We start from the raw sequence: 22557 nt of genomic DNA, 5'->3' as shown, positions 1-22557 counted from the left end.
TTAGGGATCAGGCCTAAACGGCAGTCAGACATCCTCTGAGGTGTCCCAGATTGGAGAGGGTGCAGGCTAAGCTGAGGGACACTCCCCCCCCCTCCGCCCCAAGGACCTCTAGTATTTTTATATATACAGCTACTTAAAGAAATAAGATGGCAACAGTTTTTTAAAATATATGTTTTTATTGATTTTAGAGCAAGAAGGAAGAGGGAGAAATAGAAGCATTGATGAGAGAGAAACGTGGATTGGCTGCCTCCTGCACACCCCCTACTGGGGATTAAACCTACAAGCCAGGCATGTGCCCTGAAGGAGAATCAAACCAGTGACCACTTGATGCATGGGAGTGTGCTCAACCAACTGAGCCACATCAGCTGGGCAAGATGGGAACAAATTTGATTGAAAAAATAGATAGCTTATTTCACAATCTCTTCATTGGGCTCTGTGTATCTTTCATTGAGGGTAGTGGGGAAAATCACTGCAAACATTTTCATAATAAGAGTTCTGATTTTCATCCTTAGTCAAATGTATCTTTTATTTCCGGTGATATTATTTGAATCTTTTAGATCAGTGGTTCTCGACCTTTCTAATGCCATGACCCTTAATACACTTCCTCATGTTGTGGTGACCCCCAACCATAAAATTATTTTCGTTGCTACTTCTTAACTGTAATTTTGCTACTGTTATGAATCGTAATGTAAATATCTGTGTTTTCCAATGGTCTTAGGTGACCCTGTCGCAACCCACAGGTTGAGAATCGCTGTTGTAGAGCCTAAGACCATCGGAAAACACAGATATTTACATTACGATTCATTAACAGTAGCAAAATTACAGTTATGAAGTAGCAACGAAAATAATATTATGGTTGGGGGTCACCACAACATGAGGAACTGTATTAAAGGGTCGCGGCATTAGAAAGGTTAAGAACCACTGTTTTAGATGTTTCCAGTAAGCCTTGGAGCAAGAGGCAGCCAGCATTTTGTAGTATACTATCATTCATGATCTTCATTTACTCAGACACCTCCTGGCAATGTCAGTGACAACTAGACCTATTTGTTTCTTTAAAATTCATGGTTCTATAATTCTGAACAAAAGGAAAAAGTGTTCTCAGCTATGAAGGCTAACTTTGCACTTTCTAAACTACCTTTTAATGTGATGATGGTAGCAATCAGTAGCATGTCTTTGCCTTCCATCAACCTAATCTATATATATAAAACCCTAATATTCAAATGGACTGAATGGCAGAACAACCAAACAACTGAACAATGGGTTGCTATAACATGCGCTGACCACCAGGGGGCATGCGTGGAACATGGTGGACGTTTGCAGCAGGTGTCAGAGCACAGAACATGGTGGGTGTTGGCTATGGTGGGATGGGGAAGCAGATGAGCGGGGACGCTAGACCAAGTTGGGGCACAAGTCTCTGTCATCGGGTCGAGCCTCCGGTGATTACAGAAAATTCTTTGCTTGCATGTGCCACTGTCCCGCAGGGTGCTCACACCTCCTGCTGGCACCAGCCCCACTCACACCCACGGCCGGCACCGGAGCCAGAGCCACTACTCACACCCAATACCAGCGCCTGGCACCAGCCCCGATAGCTCGGCCCTGATCGTCCCTCAGTGCTTCTTCACCTCCCGCTGTTCCTGAGGGATGATCGTGGCCTGCAGCCGCCTCTCACTCCCACTGCCAGCTACTGCCCCCTCGCACCTGCTGCTGGCGCCAGAGCCACCACTTGCACCCACTGTCAGTGCCGGTCCTGCTCACACCTGCAGCCAGTGCAGGAGCCACCTCTCTCACCTGCTGCCAGTGCCTGGCACCAGTCCAAAACGTTCAGCACCATCAGCGAGCGGCAGCTGCTGACCCTGGGCCCTGATCACCCCTGAGGGCTTCTCCACCTCGCCCTGCTCCTGAGGGGTGATCAGGGTAGCAACTGCCGCTCGCATGCTGGCACCCACTGCTGGCGCTGGCCCTAATTGCTCCGTGCAGTCAGAGGATGTGAGCAGGGCCTGAGCTGTTGGCCAGTGGGAGCAGTGGCAAAGGGAGTGGCCAGGCAGGGGCACAGAGGATGGGCCTAGACCTGCCCCTGTGCCCACCACAACCTTGTGGCCCACAGTTCTTTCAAGGTGCACAAATTTGTGCACTGGGCTACTAGTAACAACATATTACTCAAAGATATAAAAGTTTAAATATACCTGATGCAAGCTTTCAATTTGGCTGACTTTGCACATTTTGTCAATGTCTCTTACCCTAAAACACCAAAGATGTAAAAGCAATGATATAACGGGACAGCTTTTCAGGATATATGTATGTCTCTGGCCAATAATGTCTTTTCTAACCATAATCTTCTTTCCAAGTGTCTGAATGTTATTTGATTCTTCTCTAAATTTGGAGAAGTAATTTGAAGGTCCATGGGAGTGTTCCTCTACGCAACTTCTCAAAAGAAAAAGTATCCACAAGTCCTTCCAAACTATTGTAAAGAATTTATATGACTCCCTATTTGTCAACCCATTCTCTCTCACCAGATAATATTTCATTTGTAGGAACAATAGCATGTTGTACTCAACACTAGGATGCACTGATGAATATTGCATATTCATCACCATATAGACATAAAAACTCTCTTATCTGTACTTTAAGGATTCTTCAAGTTAGATGTATAAATTTTCTGGTAAGCTGTCCTCATTTTTCAGCTATCTAGTGTTAATTTCCTATTTTCATTAGGAGAAAAGACAATACATTTGATATTTAAGCAATCTAAGCTTACAATAGTGTAGATAGACAGGACCTGTTGGTGGAGGACCTGAGCATGGCCATTATGCTTCCCAAAAACAACACCTATCTGGCCACTGTAAGCACCCAGTAATGAGGCCGAGCTCATTTCTTTAAATCCATCCACAGGATAGCATTTATGGAGTTTCCAAGTTTGTGTTATTACACATAGTGCTAGATAAACACTACTAGGTGTTTTCTGGTGGACATGTACACTCGTTTCTCTTGGGTATCCAAGAGGGGAATTGTTGGTAAGGACACATTCTGATGGGCCTAACAATGTCCCAAAGTTGTAAGGACATTATTCATTATTTGAAGAAATGGCATACTTGAAGGCCCAATCATTACTGAACAGGAGTCCTGCACAGTGGGGTAGGGACCAGGGGTGGGCAAACTTTTTGACTCGAGGGCCACAATGGGTTCTTAAACTGGACTGGAGGGCCGGAACAAAAGCATGGATGGAGTGTTTGTGTAAACTAATATAAATTCAAAGTAAAGGAGTGGAGGGGAGAGCAAGAGAACCGGATAGAACAGCCGGATCCGGCCCGCAGGCCGTAGTTTGCCCAAGGCTGAATTCTAGGCAAACCTCCTCAAACATTAATGTATATATGAATTGTTATGGGCTGACTTTTGTTCCCCCAAATTTATATGCTGAAGTCCTATCCCAGTACCACACAATGTTTCTGCATTTGGAGACAAGGCCTTTATGGGGTGACTAAGTGAAAAGGAGGTCTTTAGGGTGAACCCTAAGACGGTATGACTGGACACAAGCACAGAGGAAGGACCATGTGAGAACTCAGGTAAAAGTCACCCATCTACAAGCAAGAAAACAGACTTCAGAAGAAACCAACCCTGCTGACACTAAGATTTTTTATTTCTGGCCTCCAGAATTGTGAGAAAATTAATTTTTGTGTTTGAGCCACTCAGTGTGTGCTTTTCTGTAATAACAGCCTGAGCAATTGAAGTATAGGAATCTCCTGGAATCTTGTTAAATGGAGAATCTATAAAATAGGTGTGGGTGTGGCCTGAATGTTTTTATTTCTTTTGCTAATCCTCACCAGGGCATTTCCCCCCATTGATTTCTAGAGAGAGCAGAAGGGAGGGGATAGACACACAGAGAGAAACATCAATGTGAGAGAGACGTATCGATTGGTTGCCTGTCACAGGAGCCCTGACAAGGGCTGGGGATCTGATCAGCCTGCAACCCAGGTACATGCCCTTGACTGAAATTGAACCTGGGACTCTTCAGTCCACAGGCCGATGCTCTATCCACTGAGCCAATCTGGCTGGGGCTGAATGTTTTATTTTCTAGCAAAATTTTACATCATGCACGTGAGGCTGAACCATGGGCCACACCTTGAGTAGCTCAAATGTAAAGTACAGATAAGATACTGCCTTAGACAGAAGAGAGGACTCTTGCCACAGAGAAGAGGTAGAGAATTCAGGACAGGAGAAAGTAAACACTTATGTTGGTGGTCTAGACTCAGTGTTGCTTGCAAACTGGCTCAGCAAACCCAGAGATGGTGGTGTGATATGTGGGGGGTAGAAAGAAGGAAGCCCCATTCTTGAAGCTGGAGGGTTCCCGTGGTGCACATACTCTGACCATGACTGGTTTTAGGTTACCAGGAGTTTAACTACTGGTTTGCGAATGTCTCAGAAGTAGAAGAATGATGTTCGCTGCAGGTAGGAGACAGCTCCAGCTCCCTGCACAGAATGCTGAGGTGGGCCTGCCTGATTTCCCTGCCCTCCCCCATGGGATCAGAAGGAGCTTTCCTTGTGGGATCTCGAATGACATCTGTCATCACTACTTGAGAGGAAAATTAGGAGAGGCTGGGGATAGAGCGAGTGTCCAAATAGCTGTCACTCACCTGGGCTCCGGGTGGTGAGGGGAGGAGTGGAAGCCCCCTCTCCCACCTGCCTCTCTGTCTGTCTTGTGCACACATAGAAAGAGTGCTGGCTGCTAGAGGACTGACAGTTAACTCCAGGGCAGGCAGCTAGCTTGGGGTGTGAGGGCACACAGGGATTCCAAGCAGCAGCCCTGTGATTGTCATTTCTGCTCTTCCCTTTCTCTTGCACACACTCTTCCTGTGTAGATGGTCCCTGATTCCCTCCTGTCCTGGAAGTCAGAGTTCTGAGCCCTTATCTTTGTCTCTCCTTTGTCAAACCATCTTCTGATGAACACTATAAGAATTACAAAATACTCCAATTGGTTATGAGAATCTTTTTATTTTATTTTTTAATTTTAATAAATCTTTATTCAGATTATTACAATTGTTTCTCCTTTTTTCCCCCGTAGCTCCCCTCCACCCAGTTCCCACTCCACCTTATGCCCTTACCTCCCCCCCACTGTCCTCATCCATAGGTGTATGATTTTTGTCCAGTCTCTTCATGAATCCCCCTACCCCTTTACCCCTGAGAATTATCAGTCCACTCCCTTTCTATGCCCCTGATTCTATTATATTCACCAGATTATTCTGTTCCTCAGGTTTTTAATTCACTTGATTTTTAGGTTCACTTGTTGATAGATACGTATTTGTTGTTCATAATTTTTGTCTTTACTTTTTTCTTCTTCCTCTTCTTTAAGAATACCTTTCAGCGTTTCATATAATACTGGTTTGGTGGTGATGAACTCCTTTAGCTTTTTCTTATCTGTGAAGCTCTTTATCTGCCCTTCAATTCTGAATGATAGCCTTGCTGAGTAGAGTAATCTTGGTTGTAGGTTCTTGCTATTCATCACATTGAAAATTTCTTGCCACTCCTGTCTGGCCTGCATAGTTTCTGTTGAGAAATCAGCTGACAGTCGTATGGGTGCTCCCTTGTAGGTAACTAACTGTTTTTCTCTTGCTGCTTTTAATATTCTCTCTTTGTCTTTTGCTCTTGGCATTTTAATTATGATGTGTCTTGGTGTGGTCCTCTTTGGATTCCTTTTGTTTGGGGTTCTGTGCGCTTCCTGGACTTGTAAGTCTATTTCTTTCACCAGGTGGGGGAAGTTTTCGGTCATTATTTCTTCAAATAGGTTTTCAGTATCTTGCTCTCTCTCTTCTTCTGGCACCCCCATAATTCTGATGTTGGTACGCTTGAAGTTGTCCCCGAGTCTTCTTACACTATCTTCAACTTTTTGGATTTTTTTTTTGCTTTTTGCTTTTTCGGTTGAGTGTTTTTTGCTTCTTTGTGTTTCAATTCTTTGACTTGATTCTTGTGTTCCTCTAGTCTGTTTTTGGGTCTCTGTATAATATTTTTTATTTCAGTCAGTGTATGTTTAATTTCTAGTTGGTTTTTTGTCATATCTTCGAGGGTCTCGTTATATTTATCGGCATTTTCTAGGATATTCTTGAAAAGCCTTATAACCGTGGTTTTGAATTCTATATCCAGTCATTTGTTTTCCTCCATTTCTTTCGTTTGTGATCTGTTTCTTTGATGCCGCATTTTCACTGCTTCCCTAAGTTGGTAGGGTAGGTTTGTGTGCTAGGTTTCCTATATGGCCCAGTGGGTCGGCCTCCCCAGTTAACCTGAGGTGGACACTCTTGGTGCACCCCTTTGTGGACTGTGTGTACAGCCTTGTTGTAGTTAAGTCTTGATTGTTGTTAGTATCACTGGGAGGAATTGACCTCCAGGCCAGTTGGCTGTAAGGATCAGCTGTGTCTATGCTGGGAGAAGTTTGGTGCTGTAGACAGCCTTATAGGATTAGACTTGCCAAATTGCAATAGCCTCTGTGCTCGGCTTGGATGGGGTGGAGTCTCAGGGCGGAGCAGACAGTCTTGGCTTCCCGGCAGCCTTGCCCTTGCGCGCACGCGCACACCTCTGCCTTCCCCGGCTTCCGAGTCTCCGCCCGAGAGTCCAGACTCCCCCCACAAGAGTGTGGGTCCCCAGGGGCTCGCCTGGAACCGGGGTTCAGTGCAGTCAGAACTGGGGCCCAGTGCGGTCAGGAGCCTCCGACTCCCTTCCACTAGGGAAAGCCTGTGGCAACCTCCACAGCCTTTGTGCGCACTGGCACAAGCACGCCTTTAGACTTCTGCCTTCCCCAGCTCCTGAGTCTCCGCCCGAGAGTCCAGATTACCCCCACAAGAGCATGGGTCCCCAGGGGCTCGCCCAGAACTAGGGTTCAGTGCAGTCAGAACTGGGGTTCAGTGCGGTCGGGGGCTTCCTTCCCCCTTCCACCAGAGAAAGTCAGCCAGGCTCTCAGCCGCCCTTCCTCTCTGCGCGCACAAAGACCCTTTGCCGTACCACCAATTCTCTGTGAGCTTTTCTCTTTCCTTCTAGTTGTAGAATTTTCACTCAGCCAGCTTTCCTGTGGTTCTGGATGGTGTCCGTTCTGTCTTTTAGTTGTAGTTTTGAAATTGTTGTGCGAGGCAGCAGTTTAGGTGTTTACCTATGCCGCCATCTTGGTTTCTCCGAGAATCTTTTTAATTGAAAAACCTTTTAAGTGAGTTTAGGGCAAATAGTATTTTCAAAAAGTTCCGCTTGTCTCAGATATTTTCTAGCTGTGTGGTCTTGTATCCATAGGGAAGGGAAAACAAGAGAATTTGGGAAGAGTCTTGGTGTGTTTATGCAAAAAAAACAAAAGTGAGGATTGTCTTGGACCAGAACTCACCACCTAGTGGATCAGGGTGTGGGGATGGGATGTAGGCAGTGAGGTAATCAATGTGGCGGTGTGCATCTGGATTGTAAGATTTGACTCTGTTTTGCAAGGTGCGAAAAGCACTTACCTATGAGAAATACGGAGCCTGGAAAAATCCAGAAAAGACAACTCAGTAAAGTTCAAGATTTCCACCCCAGATTAAAGCTGGAGGAGAAACCGGTGTGTTTGAGAAAGCCCAGGCCAAGTTTTCTGAAATGTTGACTAAGAAGCACGTGTCCAGGGTCAAGCACAAATGCTTGGCGGAGGCCATTGAAGAAGGCCTGGAGTGCCACAGTGCTCAGGATGCCTGGTGCAGCACAACAGGACCAAGACTCACAGACCACCCTTTCCTTCTCTTCACCGGGCAGCGTCTCTTCTCCATTAAGAGGTCCGGTTGCTGCCCATGCACCCCTTTCCCTTCTGCATACATTGCATTAATTTAAATCTTGGGTGACCAAATTCCTACTGTGGTTCAAAAAAAAAAGCGTGTGCACCTGGGTGGTTGTGAGTGTTTGTGCTGAGCACCTCTGAGCTGCTGGAATGACTTCAGCTTCACACATGTGCAGTGTGGGGCTGAGAAGAGTGTGCATGTTTTTGAGGGCTTGGGGGGCCCTGAGTGATTCTGCTCTCCCTGTGTGCCCAGGCTGCAGCCATAACTTGTGTGTGTGCTTGAAGTATCTCAGGGACCCAAGGACCAGCCTTCTGCTTTTTTTCCCGTGTGATCACCTCAAAGCTCAGCCTCCCACCACTACAAGGCTCCTTAACAGATGTCAGTGCCCAGGCTCGTTGGCTCACAAACCAGCAAGAATTTATTGGCAGCAGCAAGAACAAACTAGGACTGAAACAAGGAAGGGCATAGAAGAAGCAACAGGAGAGCCTAGGCTGTCTGCTTTGGCTCCCTGGAAAGTGAGAAAAAAAGGCACCTTGGAGACATGTCCATAAGGTTAGACTGGATGAACTGCCACTGCCCATCGCTCCCCTGGTTGCAAGTCTCGTGGGTCCCTTATAGAGAAGAGCGAGAAAGTAAATGGTGAGGGCAAGGTCCCTTGGCGGAGAGAGGAGGCTGGGTCCTTTTATTGAGAGTATTTATCTCTCTCTCTTGCAGGTGGGAATCTTAGGGGTGGGTCTCAACAACATATTCTCAGGTGTCCCGGTGTGCTCTTTGAGGGGCGTAGTGTCATCAGATTGGTCAGCAAAGGTCATTAGTCAATGCAGCTGGTCCTGAGGCAGCCAGGGTGTCACTTGCCTGGTTTTGCTGCTTTTCTAGGTCTGGAGCTGAAATACAACTGATGCCTAGATGCTATCCTTAGGGAGGAAAAGGTCAGTAGGCCTAAACTGCATGGCCAGTGATATGAAAGATCAGGAGTTCCAACGACATGGCCAGTGATATGCTAGAGGAAGAAAGGTAACCCTGGGGACAACGTCCTGGTTTTCCCAGGTTTGCCCCTTGCTAGGCACCTGGGGCTTTCTGACCTGGTGACCTTTTGTCCCTGGCCCATTGTCCTTGTGCTGCTTGAATCTGTCTAACTGCCTATAACAAAAGTAACCCCTCACAGAACTCGACAACATATTGTGTGGTTTGTTCGACATGAAATGCCCACAGTAGGCACATCCATAGAGACAGCCAATGGATTAGTGGCTGCCCTGGGCTGGGAGAGGAGGAAATAGAGAATAATTGCTAAGAGGTGTACTGTTTCTTTTTGAGGTGATGAAAATTTTCTGGAGCTAGACAGTGACAACAGTTGACCAACTTTGTGATCAGACTAAAAACCACTTGTGTTTGCCTTTCAGGGCGACTACTACGAGATGTTCATTTTATCTAATAAAGCTGATATTTTTCAAAAGGGAATTGATTCATCTAGGTTGCAAAATTTAAGGAGGCACTCACTTTCAGAGTCACACAAGTGCAGGGATTGGCACCTAAGAGAAAATGCCTCCTTAAATATGGTCCCAGTCACCTGCTAGCCTTGCCCTATCTCAAGCAGCCAGAGGCCCACTCTCCTGTGAAGCCCAGGCCCTGAGCCAATCTGACTTGTGTCTGTTTCTGTCCCTGTGCAGGCACCTGGAGAGCTGCTCACACATGAGCACCGCAGCCCAGCGGCAGGAGTGGACCAAGCCCAGGCACTAGACAACTAACTGGCTTCTGTGTCTGGCTCAGCACTGCTAATGTGTCCTGGGACCCCAAAGGAAATCTCATTCCAGCTGACTCATCTGTGTAAGATAAGAGGGGTGTTGATGGTCCACAGGACCTAGTGCTACCAACAGGCGGCTGTCTCTCCACCTCGGTTTGCTCCCTGGAAGAAGAGAAACACAGGCTCCAAAGGGCTCAGGCGCCTTCCTAGCCACTCCAGGCTGTGACTTCCTCATTTGGAGGAAGCAGAGCAGGTACACCAGAGGCATCTGGAGCTCCAGCCCCACTGGGCGATCACTATAAATCAGCTGCCCTTTCAGAATCCCATTGCAGAGATGCTCCTGGCAGGGGTGAGAAGTGAGAGCCTCCAGCCCACTGGTGCCCCCATGTTCAGTGAGGGTCCCACAGGCTTGGAAGTGCCTGGAGTGGGCATCCAGGACCTGTGCCTGGGGGGAGTGGCTTCCACCTTCCCAGACCCTGGCCTACCAGCATCTGTCCCCACCCACCGGGCCAGCACATTGAGGGCGGGGTGTGTGGAGTCCCCATAAGGCCTGTGGGTGGCCCAGACCCAGGAGGGAAGCTAGCTTCCAGGTGCTGTTGCCCAGTCTGCACTTCTGGTCCTGGCATCTAGGTCCTTGGAGGCACAGGAAGAGTGAGGCTGTGCTGAGGGGGCAGGTATGGCATCGGGGGCAGGTTGGGGATTGGGGTAGAAGAATCCTCAGAGGACACTTTAGAGACAGGAGAGGACAGAGAGAGGAGCATCTCCTACACCGCGAACCCGAGAAGGCAGGGCTGTGCCTTCTTGTTGGAGGAAACCCAGGCTCTTGGGGGCGCAGTGGTCAACTGCACATCTGGGCTTTGCCTGTGACAGGTCTCAGGACTTTGCCTCCTGGCTCTCAACAAGCCTCAGGTGCGGCCACTCCTCCATGGTCTCTGCTCTCCAGGTGCCTCTTCCGTGCATGTCGCCTCCCCTTTGTCGGGGGTCACCCCGTATAGAGCCCTGTTCCCCCTGCGGCCACTTTCTGGCATCTCCTCTGTGTTCCGGGACCCTCACAATGATGTCCGCCCCACCTCATCTCTGTGCTAAATCGCCAATCTCCTCTTGCAAATCCAAGCACTGCTGGTCCATCCCAACTCATTCACTGGCACACACTGATTCCCGGGTCTTCCTTTCTGAGTGCGAAGCCTGACCAGACCACATTGTGAGCCCAGGCAGGAAGGAATCCTGGCCAAGTCTGGGGGACCAGGCTGGGTGGGTCAGGGGGCAGAGCGAAGGGACACCTCCTCTGGGGAGGAAGCAGTGCCCCCTGAGCATGTGGTGCTTGAGCCATCTACCTGGGAACAGGGGTCAGGGGTCAGAAGAGTGTTTTCCAGGGCTCAGGGGCGCCCTGTGGGGCTGGCAGGCTTCAGGGGGCAGCGTGGGGCGGCAGCAGGAGGCCGCTCCAGGTGGAGTAGAAGCCATTTCACTAACGGAGCTTTGAGCTTAGCAGTTTGATCTGCTGCCACTACCGTACTTAGCCAATTACCTTAAGGTTTGGGCTTACTTTGGGGATGGACAGGAACAGTAAATAGATTTTCCTTTCACTGAAATATGTGTGAGCTATAAGATTTTTTAAAAGTTTACTTCAAAATTGACCCGTATCAGGGCCATAGCACTGCGGGGTATTGAAGCCACCTTGTCTTCATTCTCCGGCTCCAGACCCTGCTTCATGGATGCTGTTTCTGAAGCAAATGGCACCTTTGTCCTCCACCTTTTCAAGATGCTGTGTGAAGACAACCCTTCTCACAACGTGCTCTTTTCTCCTGCCAGCCTCTCCTGAGCCTTGGCCATGGTCCTCCTGGGGGCAAAAGGGAACACCGCTGCCCAGATTGCCCAGGTCAACTGCCTCTCTGTGGCCAGGGCACCGGCTGCCTGAGTTCTCAGGTGTTCTGCTCTGTTGTCTCCCAGCCTCATGCCTCAGGAGGAAGATGTGAAGGGCAGGCCTGGGGTCTCTGTCCCTCAGATTTTTAGGAAAAGTTTCCCATTGATAACCTGGTAAAATGATCAAAACTCTTTCTATCACTTTGTCTTTATTTAAAAAAATGATAATGAAATCATTTGACATCTAAGCAGCTGAGATCTAATCTCATTTCTGGAATAAAAGACTGTGAACTATACTTTTCTTTGGTAAGGAAGGATAGATTAATGGCTACTTCAAGTCACTGACATACCAACTTGCTGTCCTAGGTCAGGAATGGTGTGAACAGAAATATGCAAAGAGGGCGAAAGGCATGTACCTATTACAGGTACAGACTTCGTAACTGCTAGTTAGGTGAGTTTAACAAATACTCAGTAAACATCTGAAAATGATGAAAGTTTCCTTTCTGTTTGTTCCCAGGGGCTTTTTAAGGCGGGGCGGGGGGAGGGGGGCAGGAGCCGGTGCCTGAGGCAAGTCCTACAAGCTGGCATCATAGCTGAGCTCCTGGCCAAGCACACACCTTCACTGTAGACTGTTGGTCAGTGGGGCTCTGTTTTCATATGAGGTCCTTCTCCTTGAGAATCCTCTTCAGTACAATCACTCATTTAAATCCCTTTCCGGTGCATGGGACGCAGGGGCTCAGGTTTATGGTGTCCTTTAAACCTAGTGAGGTTTCCTGTGTTTTAGGCAAACCAGGCGGAGAGCCTCACAGGAGTGGTTAGAGCACCCAGACCTTCTGGTTTCCACACCAGAGCTCCTGACCCTCCAGTGCCCCAGGAGACAACGAATGGGAATCCAGAATTAGCTTTGGATTCTATTTAAGCTCTCAGAGACGCACAGTCATTCCCAGGATTACTGTATTTTGGCCATTTCTCTTCAATTTTTTTAACACTTTAATTGTATTTTTGGCGGTAATATTCAGGGCTATGTTTTCTTCTACTGAGTGCATATGTATGCTTTTCCTGGGATGCAAGATTTAAAAAGAACCTCTTTCTGGACCCCTCTCATCCTTTTCATTTTTTCCTGTTGCTCATGTTCAAATATATCTATTTAGGCAGAAAAGCCAACTCCTTTACTCCCCTTTCCCGTGTTCTCTCTTCTTCCCACCTCCCCTCCCTTTCTTTCTCTCTGTCTTTTCCCCTCTGATTCTTCCCTCCACCCAACGAGGTGGTGTTTCTCTAGCAATTAATGTAAAAGCTATGCCCTTTAAAGGGAAATTTAGTGGAGCATTTTGAGACCAACAAGAGAATATTGATCATTTTAAGTTATGTTTGCACAGGTACTCTCCTTGAGCACAGAGAAGGACATTCATGTGGGTTTCCAGGCCCTTCTTGCAGAACTGAACAGACCTGGCTCTCAGTACCTGCTCTGATCAGCCAGCAGGCTCTTTGGAGAAAAGACATTTGAATTCCTCTCAGTAAGTTGAATCAGCAGAACAAGAAAAGATGTATTCAAAAAATAGAGTCTGAGAGAAAGACCCTAGAAACTTATGATAAACACTAGAGGCCTGGTGCACAAAATTCGTGCATGGCGAGGGTATGTGTCCCTCAGCCCAGCCTGCACCCTCTCCAATCTAGGATCCCTCTCACATTCCAGGACTGCTGGCTCCCAACCACTTGCCTGCCTGCCTGCCTGCCTGATTGCCCCTAACCACTTCTGCCTGCCAGCATGATCACCCCTAACCACTCCCCTGCCAGCCTGATCGACGCCTAACTGCTCCCCTGCTGGCCTGATTGCCCCTAATTGCCCTCCCCTGCCCGTCTGGTCACCACTAACTACCCTCCCCTGAAGGACTGGTGACCCCTAACTGCCCTCCCCGGCCAGCCTGGTTGCCCCTAACTACCCTCCCCTGCTGACCTGGTCTCCCCCAACTGCCTTCCTCTGCAGGCCTAGTCACCCCCAACTGCCCTCTCCTGCAGGCCTGGTCACCCCTAACTGCCCTCCCCTGCCAGCCATCTTGTGGCAGCCATCTTTTGTCCACATGGGGGCGGCCATCTTTGACCACATAGAGGCAGCCATCTTGTGTGTTGGAGTGACAGTCAATTTGCATATTACCCTTTTATTAGAAAGGGTTGTTTAAAAAATTCATAGTTCTCTAAATGTACCTTGAGTTGTTTAAAATGTGACTAGTTCCAAAAAATGCATTTATCTATTTCTGGTTATTCATGGCTTAGTGCTTACCCACTTATAAATTCTGATAATTTCATATCTAGTCAAATAAGATATAGTCACTTTATGAGATGTAGGCTGCTTTTCATAAAAGGATGGAGTATTCAGATTCTTTGGAAGACTTGCTGATATTTGCTTTAGGAATGCAGCCTCGTTACACACTTTTGTCTCCAAAGACCTTTCAGGAGTCCTGTCTTCATTTCTGTCACGTTGAGCTGGAGCAGCTTCCCTTGGTCGAAGCTGCAGAAGGGCCCGGAAGTCATATCTACACCTGGTGTCAAAGATGACTGAAGGTCAGCACCCATGCACCACCCGCACCTCCTCCCCCTTCACTTCTCCTCTTCCTTCACCTCTTCCTCCTTCTTCCCCTCCTCCTCCCTCTCTTCCTCCCAGTCCTGCTCTTCTCCCTTCTTCTCATCCTCACCCTCTTCTCCCTTCTTCCCTCCTCTTCCTGCTCCTCTGATTTTACTAGTGTTGCAGATGGTCAGAGTGATGTTGATGGGCTGGGCTGCGTGGCATATTTGAACTTTATTCACTCATCAGGGTTCCAATCCCATGCTCAGGTTTTCAATAATAGAGACTAACTTTTGTCCATTCTCTCAGGAACTTATTTGACTGATGTAAAGATCTGAAGAAACCCATAGGCCCCATTTTCTTTTTTGTAACTTACACTGAAACATACTTGGTCAGTGTCTCTCACATGCTGTGTGAATCCATCATCTCTGTAGCAAGGAGACTGATGGTCAAATCTTCCCTGAGTCGTGCACTTGGGCTCCATCACCACTGCCTTCACTGGAGAGAGGCCCTGGACTGCTCTTTGGAGGATTAGATAAAAGCCTCCATTAACCAAGTGTGACAACCAAGGCCCCTCCAGCCCACCTCTCAGTTCTTGCTTCCTTGTTCTCCTGCCTGGTGCAGTGTTTTTCCTTGAGTAATGCAGGAGACTTTCACCGCCATCAACTCTGTGGATGTTCCTGGAGCACTGGTGATCATGAATGCACCTCATATGCATTGTTTTCCATTTCTGAATGTAACAGTGCAAACTCTGCAAATATGAAAAAGAATGTTTGGCTTTTGACAAATAATCAAGGACCTGCTAATAAATGTTATCAGGGCTTATTCATCATGCCTTGATAAAAATCAACTGGATATATTCTTTCCTTTTCCCAAAAGGCAAGATTACTAACCTGTTACCAGACAACTCTATTAAAAAAGAGACCAGGCTGCTTCTTGTCAACGCCATGTGCTTCAAAGGAAGATGGAATGGACCCTTCCAGAAAACATGCACAAAGGAAATGTCTTTTAAAATAAGCAAGGTTGGGAAGCTTTCAAAAATCCTGCTAGTTTGATGAAAAAATTGAATGGAAAATTTTAATTTTGTGAAAGCATGAATGATTGGTTAAAATAGTCAAAACAACACATTCCTGAATGGAATTTTAAACTCAGTAAAAAAGAACTAGAGGAAACAATATTTTTTTACATTTCATTCCTCATCCTATTGTCTCTGTCAATTTTTATACATTCATTGCTGCCACCCATTTCTGGAAACTTAAGATATTTCTTCATGTGCAGGTTGTTAAATAGAAAGCAAAAATCAACAACACACAGGTGTTAAGGAAATGTGATACTTGTGTGCATTGAGGTATAGAGGGAGTGAATGTGAAAATATATTCATTAAATCATGTATTTTAAAACTGAAGTATAGACTTGACTTGCTGTTAAGTAATGTGTCATTAACTGTAAATTATTTATAAATTACTACTATTATAACAACTAAGACTTTAGTCTTGCATTTGAGATATAATAACCTCAATAAGGGCAGACACTGAAATAGTTTGCCAATCCTGAAATCTCTGAAAAATACCATTTCAGAAAATTGGAAATGTATTCAGGTAATATCCCCCTCTTTTGTCTTTTTTGGATAAGGTGTACTTTAAATAATCAGCTCTCTTGTTGCAAAGCAAGGAGTGGAAAACTTTTCTAGCATTGACTTTAGAAAATATGTTAATTTTTATAGTAGATGGTCTGTAGCAACTTTAAAATTTCAGTTTAATAAGTCTAACACGTCCACTAACTTCTGCATGCATATACCTTTCCATAATATAGAAATCACCTCCCGGTAGTAGAGTATCAGACTTGGGAAAATTGAATGTAAATGCATGAAGACACATCTGGTTCTGGGTACTGGCTAAGAGACTATTTTCTGACAGGGCAGGTCCATCTATATTGCAGTCACACTGCTGGGAAAGCAGAAGTTTCATCCCACTTTTTCATAAACCCTTTTTCTAAGTAGATAGAATCCTTTGATCACATTGTTTTCTTAAATATATTTGCAGAGCAAGGAAAATCTGGCTTGTTCCTCTGGAAAGTGCAGATTATCACACTGATCTTGCTGAATTACACATCTCCTCATGGGGCTGCCACACCTGCTCACAGCAGATGCCTTGCCATCATGACGGAAGGAGTGGGGACTTTCCAAGTGCTCCCTAGAGCAGGGATATTGTTTCCCCCATGGCTGCGAAGCACGCTCCTGGAGTCTGCGCTCATCTGGGAAGGTTATTGCCTTTTCCACCCTGTGCTTTTCCTTCAGGCTCCTCTGTTTGTTCCCCTCAGGAGGAGCAGAGGCCCGTGCGGATGATGTTCCAGGAGGCCATGGTCAACCTCGCCTACATAAAGGAGGTGAAGGCCTGGGTGCTGGAGCTGCCCTATGCCAGCGAGGAGCTGAGCATGCTCATTCTGCTGCCTAAACACAACGTGGACCTCAGCCAGGTGAGGTGAGCCCAGGGACACCCTCCTGCCCTTCCTCACAGGATAGAGCTCTCACCGGTTGTGTCTGGCTTTTAAGCCAGTGACTTGGGCCACAGGCTGTGGAGCACGGTGTGCAGCAGTGGGCTTTGGACTCTACCTGCTACTCAAGACCCACTTCTTCTCCCAATTATTACCTCCCCCCGCTCCCCTTTTCTCCTCTCTGAACCGGGGATAACAAGAACATCTGCCTGAGCGTTTTGATGAGGATAAAGTGGGGGTGATCCACGGACAAGCTTAGCACATTGCCTCGTACGATAAGCCCACTTGAAATGGGTCCTTATTACTGTCCTGATCATTGTTGTTAGCAAGGAGTATATTTTAAAGAGTAAGAGCCTTGTCTTTATTCAGCACCTGAAGCAGTGGGTGGGAACAAGCTTAGGCATTAAGGTAAGGAGGGGGAGACCAGGAGGGCGGGGCAAGCACTCAGGGCACAGAGCCAGGGACAGCCCCCACTGGCACTCATCCACCCCCCCTCCCCGCCTTGGTATCTGTGAGCATGGGTCCTTGGGTGAGAGGATCCACCGCTGCCAATAGGCTGTGGCCCAGCACCTGGGTGGGCGATGTCCCGTGTCCTGAGGGCTGAGTAATGGGGGCTGCAGCTCTTGGTTCTGCCTGTATCCATCTCCTGTGAAGCTGCTTCTCCACAAGGATGTGGGTTCCCTGAGCTGACCTTTCCCTCTGGGGGCCCTTTATTTGTCAATCTTGCTGCTTCGCAGCAATGTCTTCTCATCTTCAAGAATAAGCACATTCCCAGCTGGTGTGACTCAGTGGTTGAGCGTCAACCTATGAACCATGAGGTTATGGTTCCATTCCAGGTCAGAGCACATGCCCAGGTTGTGGGCTGCATCCCCAGTATAGGGTGTGTAGGAGGCAGCCTATCAATGATTCTCTCTCATCATTGATGTTTCTTTCCCTCTCTCCCTCTCCCTTCCTCTCTGAAATTAGTAAAAATATGTTTTTAAAAAATGGAAAAGAATCGGCAGAGTGAAAAGAAACAAGTGCACAGTCAGCTGGGCATTGACTCTTGTTGGGATGAGAGCACACCTCTCAGAAGTCCTGGGAAGGGGAGGGCAGCCTGGTCTCGGTACCTCTAGGTGGTTGGAGATCGCCCCTGCTTGGTATGGCAGCCACATGTGTAACAGCACGAGGGCAAGATCTCACAACCCTCCTGGCAGGTAAAGGTGCCTCTAGTCCTGTGTGACCATCAGCACCCACCTATAGGAGAAGGAAGGGCATGTGAATGCTTCTGTGTGCATATTTATATGTGCTGAAGTATGAATCCTAAAGGCAAACTCTGGTCTTTCAGGTGGAAAAACAACTCACTTTTGAGAAATTCATAGCCTGGACCAAGCCATCCCGGATGAGGAGCACTGATGTTGAAGTTTTCCTTCTAAGATTTCAGCTGGATGAGGACTATGACATGGCCCCTGTGCTTCAGCGTTTGGGAAGAGCTGATGCCTTTCAAGGGGCAAAGCTGACTTTTCCTCAATGTCAGTCAGGAAAGAGCTGTTTCTGACCAACGCTGTGCACAAAAGTTTTTTGGAGGCGAATGAGGAAGGCACCGAGGCTGCAGCTGCCTCAGACATGGACACGGCCATCAACTACTGTGGTGTTGTACCGGCAAGATTCTGTGCAGACCATTCCTTCCTTTTCTTCATCAGGCACAACAAAGCCAACTGCATTCTGTTTTGTGGCAGGTTTTCCACTCCATAAGGGGGGCAGTTACTGTGCCTGTGAGCATTTCCCTCTTCCTGTGTCCTCAAATCTCACTCTACAGCTCAGTCAATTCGCAGGGCAAAGGTGGGGGCAGAGTCCTCATCTGGCTGAATGATTGGCCATGCCTCTCCACACTCAGCTGTCCCTATATTAACCACTCATTATGCCACTTAATCAATATTATAGGGCAATAGACTTCAGTGGTCACTGTTGTATTCATAATACATGCCAGACCCCATAGGATGGCATGCAAAGTTTTCCTATATGGCTCCAGACTTATTTCTCACTCATTCCACTGGCAATGAATTCTTGTTTCATTGTGCTCTGTCTTGTACTCGCATCTTGTCACATACTTGCCTTAGCCAAACTGCTTCCATGGCAGTATATGCTGTAAGCTGTGGTTACTGTTTCATACTTTTTCTGGTGCTTGGACTTCTTAAGAGGTTTCTATAGTGTACATTTTTATTTTATCTTTTATTGACACTCACTGATCATCAAGTATGTGCCAACAGGAAGTGGGGACATAAACATGTGGAATCCTTTGACACCTCGTCATTCTTACCTGCGCCCCAATTATATAGCTTTTATGTCAACCTAATTGGACAAACTGATGTTATTAAACTTATCATGTGAGCCCCTTGTAATTAAACACCTCTCTTCATGTTATTGTGTTTCTCCAATGACAACTCTAACAATAAAAATAATATTCAACTCTTAAAAACTCATTTCCAATGTCATCTTCTGCAAGAAATTATTCCTTTTCTGTATAACCAGATGTGCATCTTTGACCTCTCATTAGATACAAGAAAGGGCATTTCTCTTATGGTAGTTGCTTTATTTATTGATCATCTCTGCTCTCTAACTAGACTTTAAGGTCATCAAGGTTTGAGACAATATTTTGCATATCTATGTCGCACTTATAGTGCATGATAAGTAATTTGGTCATAGATGAGCTCTGTAAATATTTAAAATAAATATTTGTATTGATTTCAGAGAGGAAGGGAGGAGAGAGAGAGAGAGAGAGAGAGAGAGAGAGAGAAATATCAATGATGAGAATCACCCATCAGCTGCCTCTTGCACACCCCCTACTGGGGATCGACCCCCAACACAGGCATGTATTCCAACCAGGAATAGAGCTGTGACCTCCAGGTTCATGGGTCCATGTTCAACCACTGAACCACACCGGCTGGACTGTTTTCTATTCTTTTGGGTATATATTAGGAGAGAATAGCTGGGTCATATGCTCATTCTATGCTTAATGTTTTGAGGAATCACCAAACCACTTTCCACAGTGGCTGACACATTTTACACCCACTGGCAAGGTATGAGTGTTCCAACATCCCTGCAACATTTCCAATACTTGTTATTTTCCTTTTTTAATTTTTTAAATTTATGGCCATCCTAGTGGGTGGGTGTGGAGAAGCATGAGACTTGGTTGGAAAGTTTGTAAGGAGGCTACTTGGAGAAAAGGGAAGTGTATGGAAGGCCGCCCACCCTGTTTATCAGAATTCTGACTTAGGGGAGTGCCAAAGGTGGCACCCCTAATTATTCCTTGTCCTTTCCAAACAAGTCTGTGTATGTGCAGACCCCCTGGTGTTTACTGGAATCCTTATACTTAATCTTTGGGTGTCCTTGCTTAAAGCACACTGCAAACACACGTGTCCTCCCAAGATTACTTACCCTCTGTATCTAAAAGATAAACTTTATCTCAAACTGCTGCTACAATAAAAGCCTAACGAGGCAGGCAATCAAGGCTGTCTGGTTCCTTTAGCCAGGCAGTCTCTTAGCCCTCTTTCACAGGAAATAGTTGTGTTGGAGTAATCCATTCATCTGTCAGAGTCTGCTGGTCAGCCCTGGCAAGGGTGGGAAGTGATATCTCAATGTGGTGTGTGTGGTTGTTTTTTATGTAATTCTTTTCATTGTGTGTTTTATTTGTCTTTCCCTCATGAGTAATAATGTTCAACATCTTTGCATGTGCTTTTTGGTCATTTGTATATCTTCTTTGGAGAAAAATGTATTCATGTCATTTATCCATTTTTTATTGGGTTTTTCATCTTTTTGGTGTCACTTTTTTGTCAATGGGTACTAGGCGCTCATCAGAGATATCATTTCAAATATTCTCTTCCATGCTTTAGGATGCCCTTTGATCTACAAAAGGTTGTAGTGTCCAGTGTATCTATTCATTTTTGTTGGTGCTCATACTTTTGGTGGCATATCTAAGAATACGTGGCCAAGGTCAAAGTCAAAAATATTTACAACTAACGTTTTTGTTTGAGGATGTTATTATTATAGCTTTTATATTTAGAATGTTAATCCATTTTGATGTACATGATGTGAAGTATCAGGGTCCAAATTATTTTTTTATATATGGGATATCCAATTGTCCCAGCATCTTTTCCATTTTTTTGTTGAAAAAGGTGTGGACAGCAGACAGAAAGGAACAAGGTAAAATATTAATATGCATATATGAGAATCAAAAGAGGATACTTAAAGGGGTTTCATGAAATCCACTGGTGATAGATTAGGGAGGTGGAAGAAAGCAGAGCAAGGAAACCTCTGGGATTGGATAAAAAGTAAAACTAATAGCCCTGCTCAGGGCTCCATTCCAGTAAGGGGTATACAGGAGCAATGAATCAGTGATTCTCTCTCATCATTGATATTTCTATCTCTCTCCTCTCCCTTCCTCTGAAATCAGTAAAAACATATTTTTTTAAAAAGAAAAGTAAAACCAATAGACATATACTTCCTTTACCTTGATGGGTACAGGATAGCTAACAATTAACATTTACAGCACACAGAGATGGTATTCGGGGAACAAGATAACAATGAGGGGTTCTGTGGTCTTTGCTCTGGTCCATAGGTTTTGCCCTGAGGGGTCTAGAAAAGATTACTCTGTCATTGCAAAGGTATGTTATCATAGATGCAAAAATAGAATAAACAGGTTACTCAAGGTAAAGATTGGCCTTTGTCAAGGAAGCTACAGGCCCAGGATGTGACAATTCACCATGACCAAATTTTAGTTAGGAATTTTTTTTAATATTTTTTATTGATTTCAGAGAGGAAGGGAAAGGAAGAGATAGAAACATCAATGATGAGAGAGAATCATTGACCAGCTGCCTCCTGTACGCCCTCCACTGGGGACCGAGCCCACAACCCAGGCATGTGCCCCCGACCGGAATCGAACCCGGGACCCTTCAGTCTGCAGGCCGATGCTCTATCCACTGAGCCAAACCTGCCAGGGTAGGAATTTTTATGTTCATACCATTCTGTGTGGTAACTTCTTGTCTCTGAGTTTATACTGCCCACCATACTGGCATCACCTGAACTTGTCAGGTATAGTACGCGGCTACTTTTTCCTCTACACGGTGAATGGCATATAAGTAAAGGATTGAAGTTTATGCGTACCAAAGAGAAACACTGTGTCATTCTACACTATTAAACAACACTCCTGACACCAGTATGAGGGTTTTTCCACACCAAGTAGTTTTCTAATTCTCAAGACACTGACTAGTTGTTCTACAAGTCAAGTCAGTTCTGACACTAACTGCCGGAGTTAGTTCAGACCCCACAGATTAAGGGTTCAGTCTCATGAGACTTCTCCCATTTCAGATGCCAATTGCAAGTTTGTTTGTCATGTGTACTTCTGACTGATCAGCTTAAATGGGATTCTCACACCTTCTCTGTAGGCTCAATAATTTGTTAGAATGTCTCAGCGCTCAGGAAAATGCTCTACTTTCTCTTATTAGTTTTTTATAAATGACAAACTCAAACAGCTGGTGATAGATACATAGGGCCTGGGGGAAGGTTGCACAGAGCTCCCACATTCCTCCACATGCAACACACTCCCAGCACCTTGACGTGTTCACCAACCTGGAAGCTTGTCATTTTGGAGTTTTCAGGGAGGTTTCCTCACGTAGGCATGATTGATGATTAACTCAGTCTGTAGCCCCTTTTACATTGGTAGGTACAGGATAGCTAACAGCATTTACAGCACATAGAGATGGTATTCAGAGAACAAGGTAACAATGAGGAGTTCTGTGCTCTGGTGCAATAATTGTGCCCTGAGGGGTCTGGAAAAGGAGATTCCTCTGACATTTCAAAGGTTTGTTTAGTTAGATTCAAAAAGACAATAGACAGGCTCACTTAAGGCAAAAATTGGCTTTGGTCAAGGAAGCTAAAGCCTAGAATGTGATCCACTTTCATTTAGGAGTTTTTATGTTTAGACTATGCCAAGTGGTTACTTTTGATCTCATAGTTTGTAGGGACATCATATTGGCCTCCCCAGAGCTGGTCAGGGTTAGGATGTGGCCACTTTCATTCATGGAGTTGAAAGGAATTTTAGAGACAGGAAAGGCCGTTTTCAGGAAGGGGGATCCTTTGAAGTAGAAGATATACAT

At 46.0% G+C, this 22557-nt stretch overlaps 1 pseudogene across 1 annotated transcript; it reads left to right on the top strand.

Moving 5' to 3' along the window:
- The first annotated feature begins 11218 nt into the window (after nt 1–11218).
- Nucleotides 11219–18157, top strand: LOC308241149 (serpin B9-like; annotated as a pseudogene). Its single transcript has 3 exons — nt 11219–11386; nt 16250–16405; nt 17751–18157. The product of its transcript is annotated as a serpin B9-like (transcript).
- The last annotated feature ends 4400 nt before the right edge of the window (nt 18158–22557 follow it).

This window comes from Plecotus auritus, assembly GCF_963455305.1.
Source record: "Plecotus auritus genome assembly, chromosome: 2".
Taxonomy (NCBI): Eukaryota; Metazoa; Chordata; class Mammalia; order Chiroptera; family Vespertilionidae; genus Plecotus; species Plecotus auritus.
Note: the sequence above shows the minus strand (reverse complement) of the source record. Positions and strands in the feature narration are given on the sequence as shown.